Here is a 19,162-nt window from a genome sequence, read left to right as displayed (position 1 = left end):
TGAGGAATTCTGGCTTAAAGCTGCCTTCTATGTGGCACCCTGGGGACTTTTCAGGAAGGAGGTGGTGTAACCAGATACATGGAAACAAGAGTTTGAGGGGGAGAGAGACCCCTTGGTGGGCAGTGAATTCCGAAAGGATACTGCAGGTACCAGAAGGCAGGAAAGAGAGTGTAGAAGTTGAGGTTCTTTCTGTGAAGGTGACAGAAATTCAACTCAGAGAAGCCGAGTCTATTTATTGCTGGCACAGCTGAGAAGAACATGAGGGCATTTCAGAGAGCTCAGTGTCATAAGCCGCAGGAAAGCGGAGCTTTGGTGACTGCTTGCGTGGGGACTCCTTGCTGTTAAGCTTCTCCTTCTCTCTCTTAGCTTGACCTCGTTCTTCCCTGCACAGAGGCCCTCGGAATGTGGTGGTGAAGACAGCTCCCAGGCAGGCTGGATTCATTTCCCTCTCCAGCTTAGCAAGCCTACAGGACTTTGTCCAGAGTCAGGCCATCAATCCCAGTAAATGACTCTGAGAGGCTCTGCTTTGGTCGCCTGCCCATTCCTTGTTCTGAACCTATTACAAGATTTTAGTTAGAAAGCTTTGGGCTGGGAGCTGTAGAATATCCATTTTTAGGTGGCTTAACTAGATAATATAATATTTTACTTACATGAAAGTCTGAGGTAGGTTACCTTTGATTAAGTGATTATGATTAGTGATTCTATGACGTCAGGGTCCCAGGTGGGCTTCTTTGCTATTCTTTGACTTTCCAAGAATCATCTCCTCGTATAACAAGCTCCAGGGCAGGAAGAAGCAAGTCCTTGACTTGAATCTATATTTAGGATGAAGAAAGCTTCCAGAAGTGCCCTCTTCAGTTTCATCAGTTAGGATTGTGTCACTGAAGCACGTTCAGTCAATCATTGCTGAGGCAAATGGAATAAACAAGACCGGCTTAGACCAATCAACCTTCAAAGGGTTGGAGAGGGACCCATAAAGCACATGGGTGCTCAAAACCTAAAACACAGTCAGTGTTCTGACAGAAAGAATATAGGGGGAAAATGGCTGATAAGCAACTAACATATCTGCCATACTACAGAGAATGGAATACTGTATTAGTTTTCTATGGCTGCACAAAAACTTACCTCCAGGACTTTCATGGTGGTCCAGTGGTTAAGACTCCACCTGCCAGGGCAGGGGACGTGGGTTCGATCTCTGGTCTGGGAGGATTCCACATGCCTAGGGGCAGCTAAGCCCACACACTGCAACTACTGAAGCCTGTGTACCTAGAGCGTGTGCTCTGCAACAAGAGAAGCCATCTCAATGAGAAGCCTGCGTACCACAACTAAAGAGTAGCCCCTGCTTGCTGCAACTAGAGAAAGTCTAAGTGCAGCAGTGAAGACTCATGGCAGCCCTAAATAAATAAATAACATAAAAAAATGTACCACCAACGTAGGGGCTTAAAATAAGACACGTGTCTTATCTCGCAGTTTTTATAGGTCAAGAGTTTGGGCAAAACAGCATCACTGGGTTCTTTGGACATGTTCAGTAGAGGAGTCAGACAGCACCAGGTTCTCATCTAGAGGTTAAACTTGTGCAAGGCCTGCTTTTAAGCTCACTCAGGGTGAATGAGTAGCAAAATTTACGTCTTGCTATTGTGGGCCTAAGGTCCCTGCTTTCTGGCTGGTTACTGGCTGGAGGCTGCCCTCAGCTCCTAAAGGCCACCACCCACAGTTCCCTGTGAAGTGGGCTTCCCCAAGACGCCATTTAGTCATCAAGCCAGCCAGAAGAATCTCTAGAGCAAGTTTTATAGCAAGGCAAGTCTTATGTAACATAAAGAATACACAGGAGTGACAGCCCATAAACTTTGTCATAGTCTATTGGCTGGAAGCAAGTCACAGGTCCCACGCACACTCAAAGAGAAGGGGCCACCCAGGGGCATGGGCACAAGGAAGTGGGGATCATGAGAGGTTACCTTAGCGTCTGTTTGCCATAGACATCATGAGTAGCCAGACCTGGGTCTTATACCCACTCAGTTACCAGAAGAAGGGGGATGCGAAAGCTTTCTGGGCTCTTTCAGTTCACATGAATATGAAAGAGATTCTGAAAATGGAATTGCTGAGATTTGGCAACCATTGAGTATGGCACAATGCTGCAGGAAATGGAAGAGAGACAAGTGACTCAGGACTTGAGAGCCAGTGACTGGAAAGAGGATGGTGCTATGACTAAATCTGGGGACTCAGAACAAGAGAAGGAAGATAAAGAGATTCATCTGGAGTTCCCATAGGAGGTCCCCATGGAATTGTGTATGCAGAGCTCAGGACAGATGTCTGGGACCCAGATTTCGAAATCATCAACCTAGAAGATGAGGACATGTACATATGCGGGAATGGATGGGTCACAAACCAGGTTGGTGACAAGGTTCACACACTCCTGTGCTAAAAGCCTTTCATATTTCCACTCACACTCCTTATGCTTGCAAAGGCTTTTGTGGTTCAGTTTGTTTCTCTCTCTACACTTTTGATAGACCCTCTCCCTAGAACTCTACTGTACTCTCTGCTGCCGCTGCTGCTAAATCTCTTCAGTTGTGTCCGACTTTTAGCGACCCCATGGACTGTGGCCTACCAGGCTCCTCCGCCCATGGGATTTTCCAGGCAAGAGTACTGGAGTGGGTTGCCATTGCCTTCTCCAACTGTACTCTCTACAAGTCTCCAAAATATTCTGTGCTATTTTCTTTGAGCCTTGGCTTACTGTTTTCCATTATAAGAAACATTTTTCACCCCTCCCCACCATCACTGCCTGGCTATGTATCCTTTGAGTCTCCATGTAGATTACACTCCCCCTGAAAAGCCTTCCACAATTCCCTGAGACAATTTATATTTTCCCTCTTTGTGCTTCCATAGCATGCTACACAACTCTGTTCTGGGGTACTAATGACCTATTCTGTCATTATCTATTTACTTGTCTCTTTACTAGCTTACAGGCTTCTAGAAGATAAAGATAGGTAGAGATAGGTAGACAAGTTCACAATTGTCTCCAGTAATTAGCACAATCCTTAGCGCAAAGAAAATGCTTGATAAGTATTTGTGGAATGAATGGGGAATGAATGTTAACAGATTTCTTTCTCAGTTAAAATCCCTTTGCTTATAAGCATCAGAAAACTCAGTACAAAAAAGGATTAATGTATAAGCAGAAAGGGGACTTGATGACTCATGTAAGTGAGAAAGTCCAGAAGTTATGTTGCTTTAGGTGTGATTTGATATAGAGGCCCAAATGATGCCACCAGGATACAGGTTTTCTTTCCCATCTTTTGGCTCTGCTTTCTCTGGTTATAGGGCTTCCCAGGTGGTGCTGCTGGTAGAGGATCAGGCTGCCAATGCGGGAGATAAAAGAGATGTGGGTTTGATACCTAGGTCGGGAAGATCCCCTGGAGGAGGAAATGGCAACCCACTCCAATATTCTTGCCTGGAGAATCCCTTGGACTGAGGAGCCTGGTGGGCTACAGTCCATAGGGTTGCAAAGAGTTGGATATAATTGAAGTGACTTAGCACATATGCCTCTGGTTTTTGCTCCACTAGTTGGCTCGGTCTCCTGCTTGGGAGTAGGATGACTGCATTTGCATCTGGTCTTAAATCTTCACACTTTCAAGCTCAGTGAGAAAAAAGGGCCCCACTCCCAGAAGCCGCAGTAGATCTCATGGACCCTCAGTGATGTGGTGGAGTCCCTAGCCCATTCTTGAACCAATCACTGTTTGCCCAAGAAGATGCTAGACTCTGATTGACCAGGCTTGGGTCACTGACCATGCCTAGATCTGCTCCATTAAAACCACTCAGACAAGGGTAGAGGATATAAGGAGCTTGCAGAGGGGGAAGGTTGGGAAGGGAGAGTCTCTCTGATCTTGTCCTGGAGTTTTGGTGAGGGGACCCTCCCCCCAAACTAATTTCTATTAAGTAATGCCTGCAATTCAGGAGGAGAGGAAGGTTAAAGATCCTGCAAAGAAATTTTAAGTAAGAAAGATAGGAAGAAAACAAAAAAGATTGTATAGGGTCATCAAAGGAAAACAGTCTAATATTTGTTTAGCATCTACCATGTGACAGAAACCTTTCATACAATATCTCATTTAATCCTCACAATAACCCAGACACATAGACTTTTCAAATTCCCAGTCAACGGAGTCTCAGGATAAACTGATCCCACAAGAGGGTTAGGATAAGTGAATACTAAGGTGGGGATTGGACATTCAGAAATAGGAAGTCCCAGCTGATGTTTCTGATGGTTATTTCTAAAGAGCTGGGAGGACCACAGGGAATGAGTCATGAATAGGTGCTTTTTCTCCAAGGGAGTTTGATGATGAAAAGAAGGATAAAGGTGGCACCCGTATATACCTGTTTAAACGTGTCTCCCTGACCACAGAACAGGCTCCTTGAAAGGCAAGGACCTTATCTGTTCCCTTTGTCTCCAGCCTAGGAGAGGTCCTTGCCACAGTGTCCATCACCATGTATTCGTTAAGTTAATCAGTAAATGAAAGATCAAAGGGGAAAAAAAAAAAAACTGTATCCCAGGAGGAAAGGAAGACAGAGAAAGATATATAGACATAGGTTAGTTTGAAACATGTTTCTATGGCAAGTACAATGAGGTTGAGAAAGAAAGAGAAAGTTGATGAATGACGTAAAACTCCCTGTGAAGCTCAAACCCCAAGGAGGAATAAGGCTCAGATAAAGATTTCCATTTTCTTCCCTCAAGGCAAGAAGGAGGGCTATGATTTTCAGAAAGTCTCGCGCTGGAGAGGAGGAAAACCAAATTCATTTGTATCTACTGCCCTCAGTGAAATAGTAAAGATACTTACTTCTCTGGGCTTCCCAGGGGGCACTAGTGGTGAAGAACCCACCTGCCGATGCAGGAGATGTAAGAGATGGGAGTTCGATCCCTGAGTCGAGAAGATTCCCCAGAGGAGGGCACGGCAACATACTCCAGTATTCTTGCCTGAAGAATCCCATGGACAGAGGAGCCTGGAGGGCACCAGTCCATAGGGTCACAAAGAGTTGGACAAGACTGGAGTGACTTTGCACTCAAGCAGCTTACTTCTCTAACTCTGCTCAAGGTACTTTAAGGCAGCCCTAATATGTTAATTCGTGCCTCACCCCCACAGTGCCAGGCATAGAATGGATGCTAAAACAAATGTATCAAGACCTTGAGACTTCCCTCGTGGTCCAGTGGTTAAGAATCTGCCTTGTAATGCAGGTGATACAGGTTGGATGCCTGGTCAGGGAACTAAGATCCCACATTCTAAGGAGTAACTAAGCCCCCATGCCACAACTAGAGAGTCTGTGCGCCACAACAGAAAGATTCCACATGACATGACGGAGATCCTGAGTGCTGCAACCAAGACCTGCGTGTGTGAGTGTACATGTGGATGTGTGTGCACGCACATGTGTGTCCTCAGTCGTGTCTGACTCTTTGCAGCATGGGCTGTAGCTCACCAGGCTCCTCTGTTCATGGAATTCTCCAGGCAAGAATCCTGGAGTGGGTTGCCATTTTCTTGGATCCTTGGATCCGTTTTCAAGACCTCACTCTAGGGGATCTTCCTGACCCAGGGATTGAACCCTCATCTGCTGCCTCTCCTGCACTGGCAGGCAGATTCTTCTACCACTACTGCCACCTGAGAAGCCCCAACTAAGATCTCATGCAGTCAAATAAATAAAATTATTTTTAAAACAATAAAACAAATGTATCAACTTAGTGAGTTGAGTAGAATAAAATCAAATATTCTTTAAAAAATTTTGAGCTGAGCCTGCAGAAAGGACAGCCACAATATAATGCTGATTTGGTGGCTTGTAGGGACTTTGTAGATGGAAAAGAGGCAGGCAGTACAATGTGTACATGTTATCTGCTCTCCAGAATGTCTTTGCTGGGCAAATAGCTCCTTATCATTTTTTTTTTTTTAATACAGCTTACACCCCGTTTCTTCAGAACACCTGGGCTTTGGCCATGATTATGAGGTTTAGCATTTGTAATCACAGGTCTGTCTTGGGAAATTATAGGATGTGAGGTCTCAGAGGTTAGCACTCAGGAGGGATTTACTAAGCCTCTCCTGGAACAATGCCAGGATGGTCCCTCTTAAGAGACCAACTCAGCCATCATTGTCACCTATTCAGCAGGTGGCAGAACTGGTCACATTGCCTCTGCTCACATGCCCGTCCCCTAAAGACCCCCAACACCAGCCTAGTGAGTAAAGCCTAGGGCTGTCAGGTGCCTCCAGCTGCAGGGGGGCAGCTTCACCTTGAACTTTAAATGTTTAACACAGCTTTAAATGTTTCACCCCATAGAATGTGGTGACTGGGAAGCTGGATGACTGCTCTTTAGAGGAACGATGAATTGAAAAAATAAAATAATCCACAGTGAAAAACTCACTCCCCTGGCTGTGGCTAGTCTCTAATAGGTACAAGGATAATGTAAATGGATGGAGTCAGGGTGGGATATGGGGTGGGGTCCCTTTGGCCATGTGTGGGCACCTTTGTGGATGTGTTCCCGGGAGGAGGAACAAGGAAAGGAGACTGGAGAAAGTGAAGTTTACCCTTTGTGTTTGTGGATGGTCAAGAGCAGGCTGGGCTGGGCAGGGAAGCAGAAAGGCTTTTGCCCATCTCCAGGGATTTCTGCTCTCCCTGCTTGTACAAGCAGGTGCTTTATTTCCACGTAAGCTATTTTGGATTCTTGCTTTGCAGAGTTGGTATGTCCTTTCTGTAGAGGGCAGAAAACGGCAGGGAAGGGAGGGAAGTCTGGCATTGAAACCAGTAAGAATGAGGTTCTTGATGAATGAATCTTTTACCTAATTTCAAGCAAATATATCTGCTCCCTTTACCTTTCCTTACCCAGCTCTGCCAGGCAGGGTTCCTATCTGTACCAACAGATATACGTTCATCAACTGCCACATTATGGTGGAAGGTCTATTATCACAACAGGGGCCATTCTTTGGAAAAACTGTACAGTGATTGAAGCCCATCTCAGCTCCTCCTTCTTCCAGCCCTCCCCTCCCCACCGACTCCATAGCACAGTCTATAATAGTTGTCAAGGACCTCGTCAATTTCTGTTTGGAGCGGTGACCTTTCTCATGGTCTAGGTTCATTCTAATAATAGACCTTATACTTCACTTTCCTGTACATTATCTCATTTGGCAGCAGCCCTGTGAGGAAGGTGGCCATGGTCATTATTTCCCAAAAGGTATTTCTGACAACTTATGAAATGAACTCTCATTTACTCTCTACTTCTTGCTTGCCTGACCCTGTGCCAAATACCTTACATACCCTGATTAATCATCATGTCCTCTCTCAGAGGCTGACAATATTATCCCTGTTTTACAGAGGAGAAAGCCAGGTGTAAGCAACTTGCCAAAGGCCATGGAGCCAGCTACTGCCAAAACCAGGATTCGGGCCTGGGTCTGGCCAAGTCCGAGTACTGTGTTTTTATCTCCTCTGCCTTTCTGCCTATGCAGCAGGCAGGCTAGATATTAGTACAGGGGCTTCCCTGGTAGCTCAGCTGGTAAAGAATCCGCCTGCAATGTGGGAGACCTGGGTTCGATCCTTGGGTTGGAAAGATCCCCTGAAGAAGGGAACAGCTACCCATTCCAGTATTCTGGCCTGGAGAATTCCATGGACTGTGTAATCCATGGGGTCACAAAGAGTCGGACACAGCTGAGCGACTTTCACTTTCACCTTTAAGGGATATTTTCCTCTTTCAAAAATGGAGGTTCTGAGACCTGTTTTACAGAACCCAGCAGAGCTGGAGTTAGAACCCTTTCCAATAAGTGACACCAGAAGACAAGTTCCTCCATCAACAGGGACTGCATGGCCACATTGGATTTCCACAGTAAAAAGCATAGAATAATCTCCCTTGTACCTATCAGATCATGCACAGGGAAGACCCCCACGTACTGACAAGTTCCCTTCCAAGAGCACTTTCCTAAGTCTGATTCATTCACAAGTCCACCAGTTAGTCTAGGTAACCAACTAACACAATCAGCCGCAGTACTGTACTGTAACAGGTTTAAATACTTTTCACACAATACATTAAAAAAAAAAAAGATAACATTTTAAATCTTACAGTACCTTGAAAAGTACAGTAGTCCAGTACAACAGCTGGCACACACGGGCTGGCATCGAGTGAGCCTGAAAGAAGAGTTACTGATTGGAGGAGGGAGAGAAGTTGGGAGATAGTAGAGCTGAGGGATCATCAGCAATAGAAGTTGGAGGGCAAGTGGCAATTTCACTCACACATGACCTCGATGAAAGGCAGCTGGCTGCCTCCCCTGCTATGTTCTACTGAAACTGCTCCTCTCAAAATCACCTGGCTATATTATTTCTACTTTACATTTGTAGCTGTCTTGACCTCTCTGCAGCATCTAACTGCTGACCACTTATCAAAACTCTCCCCTCCCTTGATTCGGGGGCAGCAGTCTGTCCTGGTTTTAGCGCTTTATCTCTGGACTTTTGTTCTAAGTCTCTTTCAAAGGCTCAGGTTTCTGTGACCATCTCTGTGATGGTTTGTTAACAGCTGCAAAGGGCAGAACCCACCCTGGCTAGTTTAAGTGGAAAGGGATCATTACAAGGTATTCATCAGCTTAGAGAATCCATGGGTGACTAAAGACCCTAAGCTGAATTACCTGGAACCTGATGCCCTTAGGGCCGAGTTGGAACTTAGGAACTGCTGCTCCCACCGCCATATGGAAGTGCCTGCTGAACCAGGAGACTGCTCGGACGGCCGCCCACCTGAGACCTAGGGCCGCACCCTCAGCACCAGCCAAAGGGATGCCTCCACCCTGCCTGCGCCCCACTCATTCCGCTCGGAAGCTGGTGTCTCGTGTGATGGTGTCTAATTGGCAGAAACCTAAATCACATCCTTGGAAACCCTAGCTGCCGGGAGTCTGGGGAGTGACGTCTTTATCTTTCCAACTTTGCTGTACAGGAAGGTATGCTAAAAGGAGATCCAAATAGATATTGAGTCACATAGTCCCTTACATTTTGGGGTTCTTCAGACTTCTGTTCTCATCCTTTTCTTTTCTGGTGCTGAGACTTGCCAGCTCATGGCGTCAACCACCATCTGGGTTATCTTTAACCCTGAGCTCCAGGCCTGAATGTCTAGCTGGCTACCAGACAGCTCCGCTTCCTCTGAAGTCAGCAGCCTCCTTCTGTGTTTTTCATGTCAACAAGTGGTACCACCACCTATCCAGTAATCCAAGCCAGAAACTGGGGACTTCCCTTTGTCTCTCATCTGCCTTGAGCAGTTTTGTGGGGTAGGTAGTTGGTCTGTGAAATGGTTCTGGGGGGTAGGCAGTTGGTCTGTGTTTTCTAGACTTCCTTCAGTTAGGTGGGGCCATGTGACTGCATCCTGGTCTGAACACAGGTGGTGTGAACAAAGTCCAGGTAAAACCCATGGACACCTTTCACACAATATCTGCCAACTGAATGGAGAGACCTTTAGAAACCTGGAGGAGGGCAGAGCCAAACATATAAGAAGACTGGGTCCCTGAGTGACTTGGTGGAACTCTGCACCTCCCAGAATTGATCTGTGTAGGGGGATCAATTGAACTGATGAGGGTGACGTGGAGTCATGAAAGCATGCTGTTCAGATCTCTTGCTGTGGGGAATAAGATGTACTACAGCCCCAGCTCTGCACCACTGGATCTAGCACACTGTGTGAGCCAAGGCCGTACTTCCCACGGGCTCCTCTCTGCCAGTGACGGAGGCTGGTGGGGGTGCAAACTCAGACCCATTCCTGCATGACCTGGGATTCCTGCAGCAGGTGACTTTGACTCATGGATCCTTCACCGGCCTGGCTGAGTCTTTCTTGGGACTGCACTGAAGTTCAGAATGCTGCCTACCCATCCATCCCCCTTCCCTCTCCTTTGTAGGCGTCAGAGCTGCGCCTCAGTCTGAAAGCTCTCCTTGCCTCCTCTGTTGCTTTTCAGTCACTCAGTCGTATCCAACTCCTTGTGGCCCCATGGACTGTAGCACATCAGGCTTCCCTGTCCTTCACTATCTCCTGGAATTTCCATCTCATGTCCACTGAGTTGGCGATGCCATCCAACCATCTCATCCTCTGTCATCCCCTTCTGTTCGTGCTCTCCATCTTTCCCAGTATCAGGGTCTTTTCCAATGAATCGGCTCTTTGTAACAGGTGGCCAAAGGATTGGCGCTTCAGCTTCAGCATCAGTCTTTCCAATGAATATTCAGGGTTGATTTCCTTTAGGAATGACTAGTTTAATCATTTATCCTTCACAGGAATTCTCCCCAATAAATCTCCTGCATGTCTAATTTTATCCTGGCATCTGTTCTCAGAAGATCCAAGCTAACATAGGTGAGAAATAAAAACTTTATTATATGATAGAGATTGTGGGGGCAGGTTATGTGACAGTAAGTTAGCTTACTCTAATGTAATCATCGAGGTTTGAGTATTTTTAAAAGGTATTCGCTTTCCTCTTTGCAACTACCTTAGTTTAGGCCTCCTGAGCCAACTGTTCCTGTTACTGAGTAAGTCTTCTGTGCCTAGTCTTGGTAACCAACCCAGAATTCACATTCAAATCACCTTCACAGTGATCTTTTTACTATTAACCACCGCTTTCTTGTTTGTTGGCTTATTTGGTTTCTCTTTTTTGCTCTGCTTTGTTGTTTTATAATTATTAATTTATTGTTTACCTTATATTTTTACTTACATCTTTTTAGTTTTTTGTTTGTGTTTTTGTTTGTTTAACCACTGCTTTCAAAACACCTATACAACGCTCTGATACATGTTCTTCCAATTATCACAACAATCTCGCAAGGAAATTATTATTAGTTCTAATTTATATAAAGGGAACAAAGATTTAGAGAGGTTAAGTATCTTGCCTATTATATCTGTGGTAACTAACAGAACTGGGACTTGAACCCAAATCTATCTGTTACCAAAGTTTGTCTTTTTCTTACCACCCAAGCAGGGCTTGGATTTAAATTTTTTTTTTCCTAATACATTCACAGGCATTATCTATTTCCTTGAGTTAACCTCAATTCTGATGCAAATATGCTGGAAAGTAAAAGCAAATAGACCACAGGCTAATCTGGGAAGGGGCATTATATTCATAAAAGCATATTATAAATTATGCAAGTAAATAAAATATCCATTTAAGGATATTGATGCTCTAGGCATGTTTTCTTCATTATCGTTTTCTCTCCATTTTAAACTAAACATATAATCACTGAAAAAACTAAAAAGAAAGTGGGAAAACTATAAAATGATAAGCAATCACAATTTTGAATCTTAATTGGTATTGGAGGTTACATTGGGTGCTAGACTGAAACACTGATAAGCTGGGGTGTGAGGAGTGCACGCGATGCCCACGGCTCTGATGATAACTCCATTCAAAAGAACATTTAAAAGCAAGCAGCTCAGAATGTTAAGTGTAAAGGTACAATCCAGTATCTATTTTAATGTATTAAAAGCAAGACATCTATGATTTCAACTCATCATCACTATTTTCAGGGTTTAAAAACATTTGCTGGAGAAGTGATCTCCACGCATGGACACGAGTACCGCAAGGCTTCGCTAAGCCACATGCAAAGCTAATGACATCATGCCCTGGTAAACAGCTTTCAGAGGCTCCACATCTCACTGGGCTTAAGGAGTAAATTCCTGAGACCAGCATTGCAGGCCCTCTGTGAACCTCACTTCACTTCTTGCGACAGTCTCTGTAGCCACGCTCCACTCCAACTCAAACAAGCTCTCCAGAGCACCGTGCTTCCTCCTGCCTCTGGGTCTTTGCAAATGCCGTCCCTCCTGGAAGAAATGTCTTAACTCTAAGAAATCCCCAAGATACAGTTCATGTGCCTCCTTGTCCAAAAAGCTCTCCTGGAAACCACTCTCAGCCGTATCCAATTCCCAGACTGTATTTGGTTCCCTCCCCACTGACCCCTCCCCATACCCCTTCCTCGCCTGCTCCTCCATCACCCTTGTCATAGCACACAATTATAAGTGTCTCTTTTAAATATCGATTCTACCCATTAACTGCTTTGATTCTTGAAACTGGATGTTGATTTTACCTAAAGGTATTACTCCAAAATAGAAAGTGCTTAGCAAACAAATGTTTGTTAAATGAATGAGTGACTAACAGAGGAAGGAAGGAAAGAATAAAAAAGCTGATTTCTCTGGTGCACAATTCATATATGCTTTAGGTAACTTGTAAGGACTTCATTTGAAATATCCAAAAAACAACAGATCTTGTATCTTGTGGTAGGTACCTAAGGTATTTTAGTCTAGTTATAATTTGTGGGCTTCAGAATTTTAGGAATGGAGAGTTTGGCTAAGAAAGTAATTAAGAGGTTATTAACTGGGTTTATTCAGCAGTCCTGAACTCACTGAAATGTGAAAAACTGTGTATGTATATGCATGAGGAAATAATTCACATTTTCAGGTAAGACAAGAAAAACTTTAAACATAAAATTTTCTTTGCTCTTTAGTCTCTTCCCTCCCCTCTCCTATACATCATGCATCTACATTCTGCATTAAACAGAGTTCCCAATGACAGAAATACCTCTTCAGACATAAACATCAATTGCTCTTCCTTGAACGCCAGCCCACATAATTCCTCAGAAGATAACATTCCTTTGTTCATTCTTCAGGGGTCACCATGATCCATCACTCACTGTGTATCTGCTCTGACATCTTTAGTAAAGTTATGACAACAACATATCATTTCTGTTAAAGATAATGACAGATATAAAACAGACTGGTCAGCAACCTGGGGAGAATCTGGCCCACAGTCAATGGAAGCTCTTCACTTTAAATACTTTGTTAAATACTTGTTTATAACCTTGTTAATGCTACCAGCTATCTTACTTGGATTCTGCCTATTGTACAAGATTGTTTCTTGCATGACCAAATGTGTGACTGAGCCCCCAGTAAAATGAATGATGATTAGGTGACTTGACATGATTGGCCAAATATACAGTCTATGAGATCAATGACTATAATAGTGTAACTAACTCTAGATTTGGGAAGAAACAACAAGAGGGAACCATTTCCTGGACCATAACAGAACGTAAGGCAGGGGATCTAGAGACTTCTGGCTACTGTTCACAGGCCCCGGTCCAGTAAATAGCACATTAAGTGGCCTATCAAAGAAGTCCTTGCCTGACCTGGCCATGAGCACCCCTAGTGCCATGGGACAAAATGGTCACAAAATGCTTCCCAAACATTGGTTGAAATTAAGGCCAAAAGGGAAGGGACTACAAAAACAAAAAGTGTTGCCCACTATCATTTCTACAAGGATCAAGTCATTAGCCACTGCAGTCACTGACCTATATACACCCCAAAAGGAATTCATTCAAAGGATAAAGATCAAGAAGAGGCATTTTGCGCTATAGGAAAACAGACAGAACCAACCCTCAGGTTGTTAGATATTGTCACAAAAAAATTTTATGAATCCAGTTTCTTGCATCTTCCTACACTTAGAGGGACACTAAAACCATTAAGATACCTATTCCTCAAAAATAGCAGTAACTCTACCAAGGTGTATGCGTGATTGCACGTACTCTCTTCTCCAAAATTATGTAGCTGGCCTCCACTTTTACCTCTTTGGATCCATTCTCAGAGCTCTCTAAGAGACTTGTCTCCTAGTTATAATCTTCAAATTGGGTCTAATAAAATTTTTCATTTCTTTTTTAGGTTGACTATTGATGAGTTTTTTCATCAACATTATCTGTTTTTATATCACTTCTTCCCACTATCTGCTTTGATTCTTGAAGTTGGAGATTAATTTTATACAAACATTTTACTCCAAAATAGTAAGTACTTAGCAAACAAATGTTTGTTAAATGAATGAATAAGAAACAGAGGAAGGAAGGAAGGAATTAAAATGTTGGCTTCTCTGGTACATAATTTATATATACTTTATGAAATTTACAAAGATGTTTCATTGGCCAATCCACAAAAGAAAATAGAGTTTGTACCTTGTCTAGGGCATCTAGGCGTATTTAGCTAAAATTTGGCAGTTGCAATTTTATGAATTGAGAAAGTGACAAAGAAAGTAATTAAGTGGTTATTAATTGGGACTTAGGCTTCCCTGGTAGCTCAGTTGGTGAAGAATCCACCTGTAATGCAGGAAATCCCTGGGTTGGGAAGATCCCTTGGAGAAGGGAATAGCAACCCATTCCAGTATTCTTGCCTGGGAAATCCCATGGACAGAGGAGCCTGGCGGGCTACAGGCCATGGGATTGCAAGAGTTGGACACCATTGAAGTGAATGAGCACCAGCACAATTGGGGCTTATTCAGGTGTCCGTGAACTCACTGAAATTATGTGAAAAATTGTGTTTGTGTGTATATGCACAGTACTCACCTCATATTCATGTGTTCTAATCAGGCAGGTTGACAAGCATTCTTTGAAAGGACAAGTGGAACAGCCAAGTCTATACCAGACAAAACATGGTGGAAACACTTTGATGGACAGTGAAACTAAGAAAGGGATAGGAAGTCCTAAGAATAATGAAATGACAGCTCTAAAGAAGTTGTCGTTTCATATATTTTAATTATTATTGGGTTATTCTCTTATGGTGAAGTGTGTCATGTCAAATACAGAGTTAAAAAATACAACATATTTGCTGATTCAAAGGTTACAGGGTCTAAACTTACGCTCCCCTCCCTGGTTAATGAGTCTGCTTGCCTTTTGCGTGCTGTTGAGAATAATGAGGACGGGAGAAGGGAGAAGTGCAGAGAAAGGCTTAATTGATTTGCATACATAGAACTGATTTGCATATATACTTGTGAAAGAAAGCACTAAGTCCACAGGTAGAGGAAAAGGTCTCTGGAGTTTGCCAGCAGTAGAAAAGAGAGATCTGTTAACAGTGCCTTGGATGAACGAAACCTAGGATGAGCCGATGAAATGAAAATTCACATTTTAAGGCAAGAAAATTTTGAACAGAAACGTTTTCTCTGCCCTTTGGCCTCCTCCCTCCTGTCTACTGTCCATTGTGCCTCTGCATTCTGCATTAGCCAGACTACCCAGTGGCAATAATACCTGCTCAAACATAAATATCAATTGTTCTTCTAACACCAGCCATAACTCCTCACAAGATAACATTCTTTCGTCTGTCCTTAAGGGATCACCATGATTCACCGCTCACCTCATACCTGCAGAGATCTTTAGTGAACTCACAACAACATACCATTTCCCTTAAAGACGCTGATGAATGCAAAACAGACTGGTTAGACAACCCTGGGAGATATTGGGCCACACCCTACTGGAAACTCTTCACTTAAATATTTACTTATGACCTTATCAATAATATAGCTACTAGTTATATTACTATTATTCTGCCTATTATACAAGATTATTGTTTCCTGCATTACCAGATGTGTGACTGAGCCTCCAATAAAATTAATGATGATTGGTGTAGTGTTAGCCACTCAGTTGTGTCCAGCTCTTTGCAATCCCATGGACTGTAGCCCGCCAGGCTCCTCTGTCCATGGGATTCTCCAGGCAAGAATACTGGAGTGGACTGCTGTTTCCTTCTCCAGAGGATCTTTCTGACCCAGGGATCGAGCTCAGGTCTCTTGTGTTACAGGCAGATTCTTTACCATTTGAGCTACACGGAAGACCCGATGGTTGGGCTACTGGAAAACACTGACCAAATATATACTTCTATGAGATCAGTGATTGTCATAGTGTAACTCTAGGAATGGGAAGAGATGAGATGAGGGAACCCCTTCCTAGAACTATAATGGAATGTAAGGCAGGTGATCCAGAGGCTTCCTAGTCCAGTAATAGTACATTGAGTGGTCCATCAACCAAATCCTCACCTGACCACCTGGAAGTAAGCATCCCTAATGCATGGACAAAATGGTCATGAAATGCCTCCCAAACACGGAAATTAAGAGGTACACCCCAAAAGGAATTCAGGATGAGGTATTTTGTGCTGCAGGAAAACTGAGAACTGGCTCTCAGGTTGTTAGATATTTTCAGGGAAAAAATTTTATGAATCCAGTTTCCTGCTCTTCCCTGACTTAGAGGAGCACTAAAACCATTAACTGAAATACCTATTCCTCAAACGGGCTTCCCTGTTGGCTCAGACAGAAAAGAATATGCCTGCGATGCAGGAGACCCAGGTTTGATCCCTGGGTGGGGAAGATCCCCTGGAGAAGGGAATGGCAACCCATGCCAGTTGCCTGGGAAATCCCATGGACAGAGGATCCTGTCGGGATACAGTCCATGGAGTTGCAAAAAGTCAGACGTGACTGAGCGACTGTCACTTTCATTCCTTGAAAATGGCAGTAACTCTACCAAGGTATATGCTTGATTGCACACACCCCCTTCTCCAAAATCACATCTAGACTGGCCTCCCCCTTACCTCTTTGGAACAGTTCTCAGGATTCTCTGAGAGACTGTCTCCTAGTTGTAATCCTCAAATTATAATCCTCAAATTGGCTCAAATAAATGTTTCCCTTCCTTAGGTTGATTATGAATTAATTTTTTTTGGTGGACAGAGCTATTGAAATAGGACTTTTAGGAACTATAATTTTTTAAGGAAGTGTGGTAAAACTTCCTTGCATATTTTCATCAGACTTCAGGAAAGACATAAATCGGTTTTCAAGGTCTAGGGCATCAGACTGATGTTTCTTTTTTAGTGTGGGTGCCAATTCTGCTTCTGCAAGCAGAACTTCTCAGGCCTCCATGTTTTTGTTCAGGTCACACAGGTTTGCCTGCTTGTCTGGCTATGGAGCAGCCTGGCATTCACACCCAACACACCCGTTTTGGGTCTGGGTTGGGTAGGTTGGGGACAGATGAGTCATGCCAGGCTAATTGATGCCCTATCACAGTTTCACTGACCAAGCCACTCTTGAGTTTCTATTTGTTTTGTGGGAGGTCTGGACCATTCTCCAGGTGGGGGAAACTTCCCCAGGACAAACCATGGAGTCTCTGGACAAAAGGATGTCATCATTTTTCTCTTGAGCATTTTTTTTTAATGACTTGATTTTTTCTTTAACAACTAAAAGACAATTATAGCAACTTCAAAACCATGGCAGTGGACATTGTGGTGTGCTGCCCAAATCGAGCTCGTTGTTTATGCCTCCTCCTCCAGCTGCTTGGAGAGGGAGGGTGGGTGACTGGCAGATCCCACTGAAGTCCCCCCTCCCTCCAATCACCCTCTGCTGAAGTGAGCAGCTTCATCCAAATAGATGTCGTCTTCTGAGGGACAGCCCATATCCAAAGCCTGGCCAGTGTCTGGATTTGAGGACAGCTCTGTCAGGACCCTCACAGAATCTGCGGAGGCCTCTACAGTGACAGCCTCACAGTCAGACTTCCTTCTCTGTTCAATCCCGCCTCTTCACACCCCTACAGATGTTGCTACAAGGGCATCCTCCAATAAGCCTCCTGTATGCTGATCTCCACTGCAGAGTCTGCCTCTCAGGGAAACCTGGCTTGTGGTGGTTAGAGTGGGTGCAAGAAAGCAGATGCTAAAGCTGGGTCACCCACCAGCTGGCTAGAAATAAGGAGCCCATGGTGGGTGGCTGGCGAGCGTGGATAAAGCCAGGCGTGCAGCAATAGCAGGAGTGGTGATGTTTTCTGGGAGGACATGCCTTTAGAAGGGCATGCTTTGGCCGAGGTGATGGAACCAGTATTTTAGAAGCAGGAGCAAGTTAATAATTATAAGGGTAATGGTATCAAACGGCTGTTGTAGGGGCAATGGAAGTTCTGGAGAAAGACAAGGAAAGGCTGAGCGTAATGAATGAGCAATTAAAGGCTAAACAGAAAAGTCAGAGGGCCTCCTTGGCAGGGTACAGTGGAACGGGCGCATATCCCATAGTTGGAGGGTAGATGAAGCCGAAACTCAGGTTCAAGATTTAAGCATAAAAGTAATAGGCTCCAGAAAAAGTCGAATTCCCCTTGGCAAGTCTGCTACACCTAAATTCAAGCTATAATTGGGACAGCCTGAGGCCTGGAAACAAGGGACGTGGATCTTTGCAGTGCAATGAAAGTCCTCATTCTGGAGGTCTCTACCTTGCAGGACAACACGTGTCCCCAACAGGTTCTGCCACTTTTGCCTTACAGACACTAGACCCATCATAACCCATTATAGCCAATAACATAACCCATTAAGTCAAAACAAGTACCATCAGGGATACACTTGGGTCTGCTAAGGAGAAAAGAGACTGTTCCTTGAAGGAGCTGTGGATCCTGGCTGATTTGTACCAGCAGATCAATAGGAGGTCAATGGGAAGCAGAATATAAAGTTGTTAATTAATATGGGAGCATTCTTTTTTTCCCCTTGGCTGCCCTGCACAGTCTGTGGGATCTTAGTTCCCCAAACAGGGATTGAACCTGGGCCCTCGGCAGTGAAAGTGCAGAGGCCTAACCACTGGGCCATCAGGGAACTCCCCAGCCAATAGGACTGTTAGAACCCCTCAGAACATACCGCTCAGATGTCTCCTTGGCACTTGGAAAAGTGATGCCCACACTCAATGAGCAATAAATGCTGGAACTTCTTTTTTAGGCAGTGGGAAAAGGAACCAAATATCTCTAGAAGGGGGTATACTTGAGTGGATTTATTAGATGAGGCGGGAAATTGAACCAGGTTTACCATGTGAGGGCCAAAAGGACATTTACCAAAGTAGCAAGGCAGGATATGGTAAGAGGGATATAAGATTCATTGAGAAATGCACTGGGGGCTCTCCTTTATGGTCCAGAGCTCATGGTGAGAGATGTCATTATAAAACTGAGCTCCTTGATGGGAATGATAACAGCCTGAAATATAAGAGGTCATGAGAGTGACTTAACCATTAGAAACAAAGTACATTCAGCTGTTGCAGTGAGAGGCAAAGCTGGAGAGGCAGCAAGAAGGGTCTGACCTGCAGAAAGCTGTTGTTGCTGTTGAGTCCCTCAGTCACGTCTGACTCTTGGCTACCTCCATGGGCTGCAGCACACCAGGCTTCCCGGTCTTTCACTTTCTCCTGGAGCTTGCCCAAACTCATGTCCATTGAGTCAGTGATGTTATCCAACCATCTCATCCTCTGTTGTCCCTTCTCCTCCTACCTTCAGTCTTTCCCAGCATCAGGGTCTTTTCCAGTGAGGCCATCAGGTGGCCAAAGTATGGCGCTTTAGCTTCAGCATCAGTCCTTCCAATGGATACTCAGGGTTGATTTCCTTTAGGATTGTCTTGTTTGAT

The 19,162-nt window shown here is 44.3% G+C and overlaps 1 non-coding gene across 1 annotated transcript; it reads right to left on the bottom strand.

Moving 5' to 3' along the window:
• Window positions 1-18,297: 18,297 nt before the first annotated feature.
• TRNAE-UUC (transfer RNA glutamic acid (anticodon UUC)) lies at window positions 18,298-18,370 on the bottom strand. The gene has a single exon. It is a non-coding gene; the product is annotated as a tRNA-Glu (tRNA).
• Between the last annotated feature and the right edge of the window lie 792 nt (window positions 18,371-19,162).

This window comes from Ovis aries, chromosome 20, assembly GCF_016772045.2.
Source record: "Ovis aries strain OAR_USU_Benz2616 breed Rambouillet chromosome 20, ARS-UI_Ramb_v3.0, whole genome shotgun sequence".
In the NCBI taxonomy this organism is placed as follows: domain Eukaryota; kingdom Metazoa; phylum Chordata; class Mammalia; order Artiodactyla; family Bovidae; genus Ovis; species Ovis aries.
The sequence above is the reverse complement of the archived record's forward strand: the minus strand, read 5'-3'. Positions and strand labels throughout refer to the sequence as shown.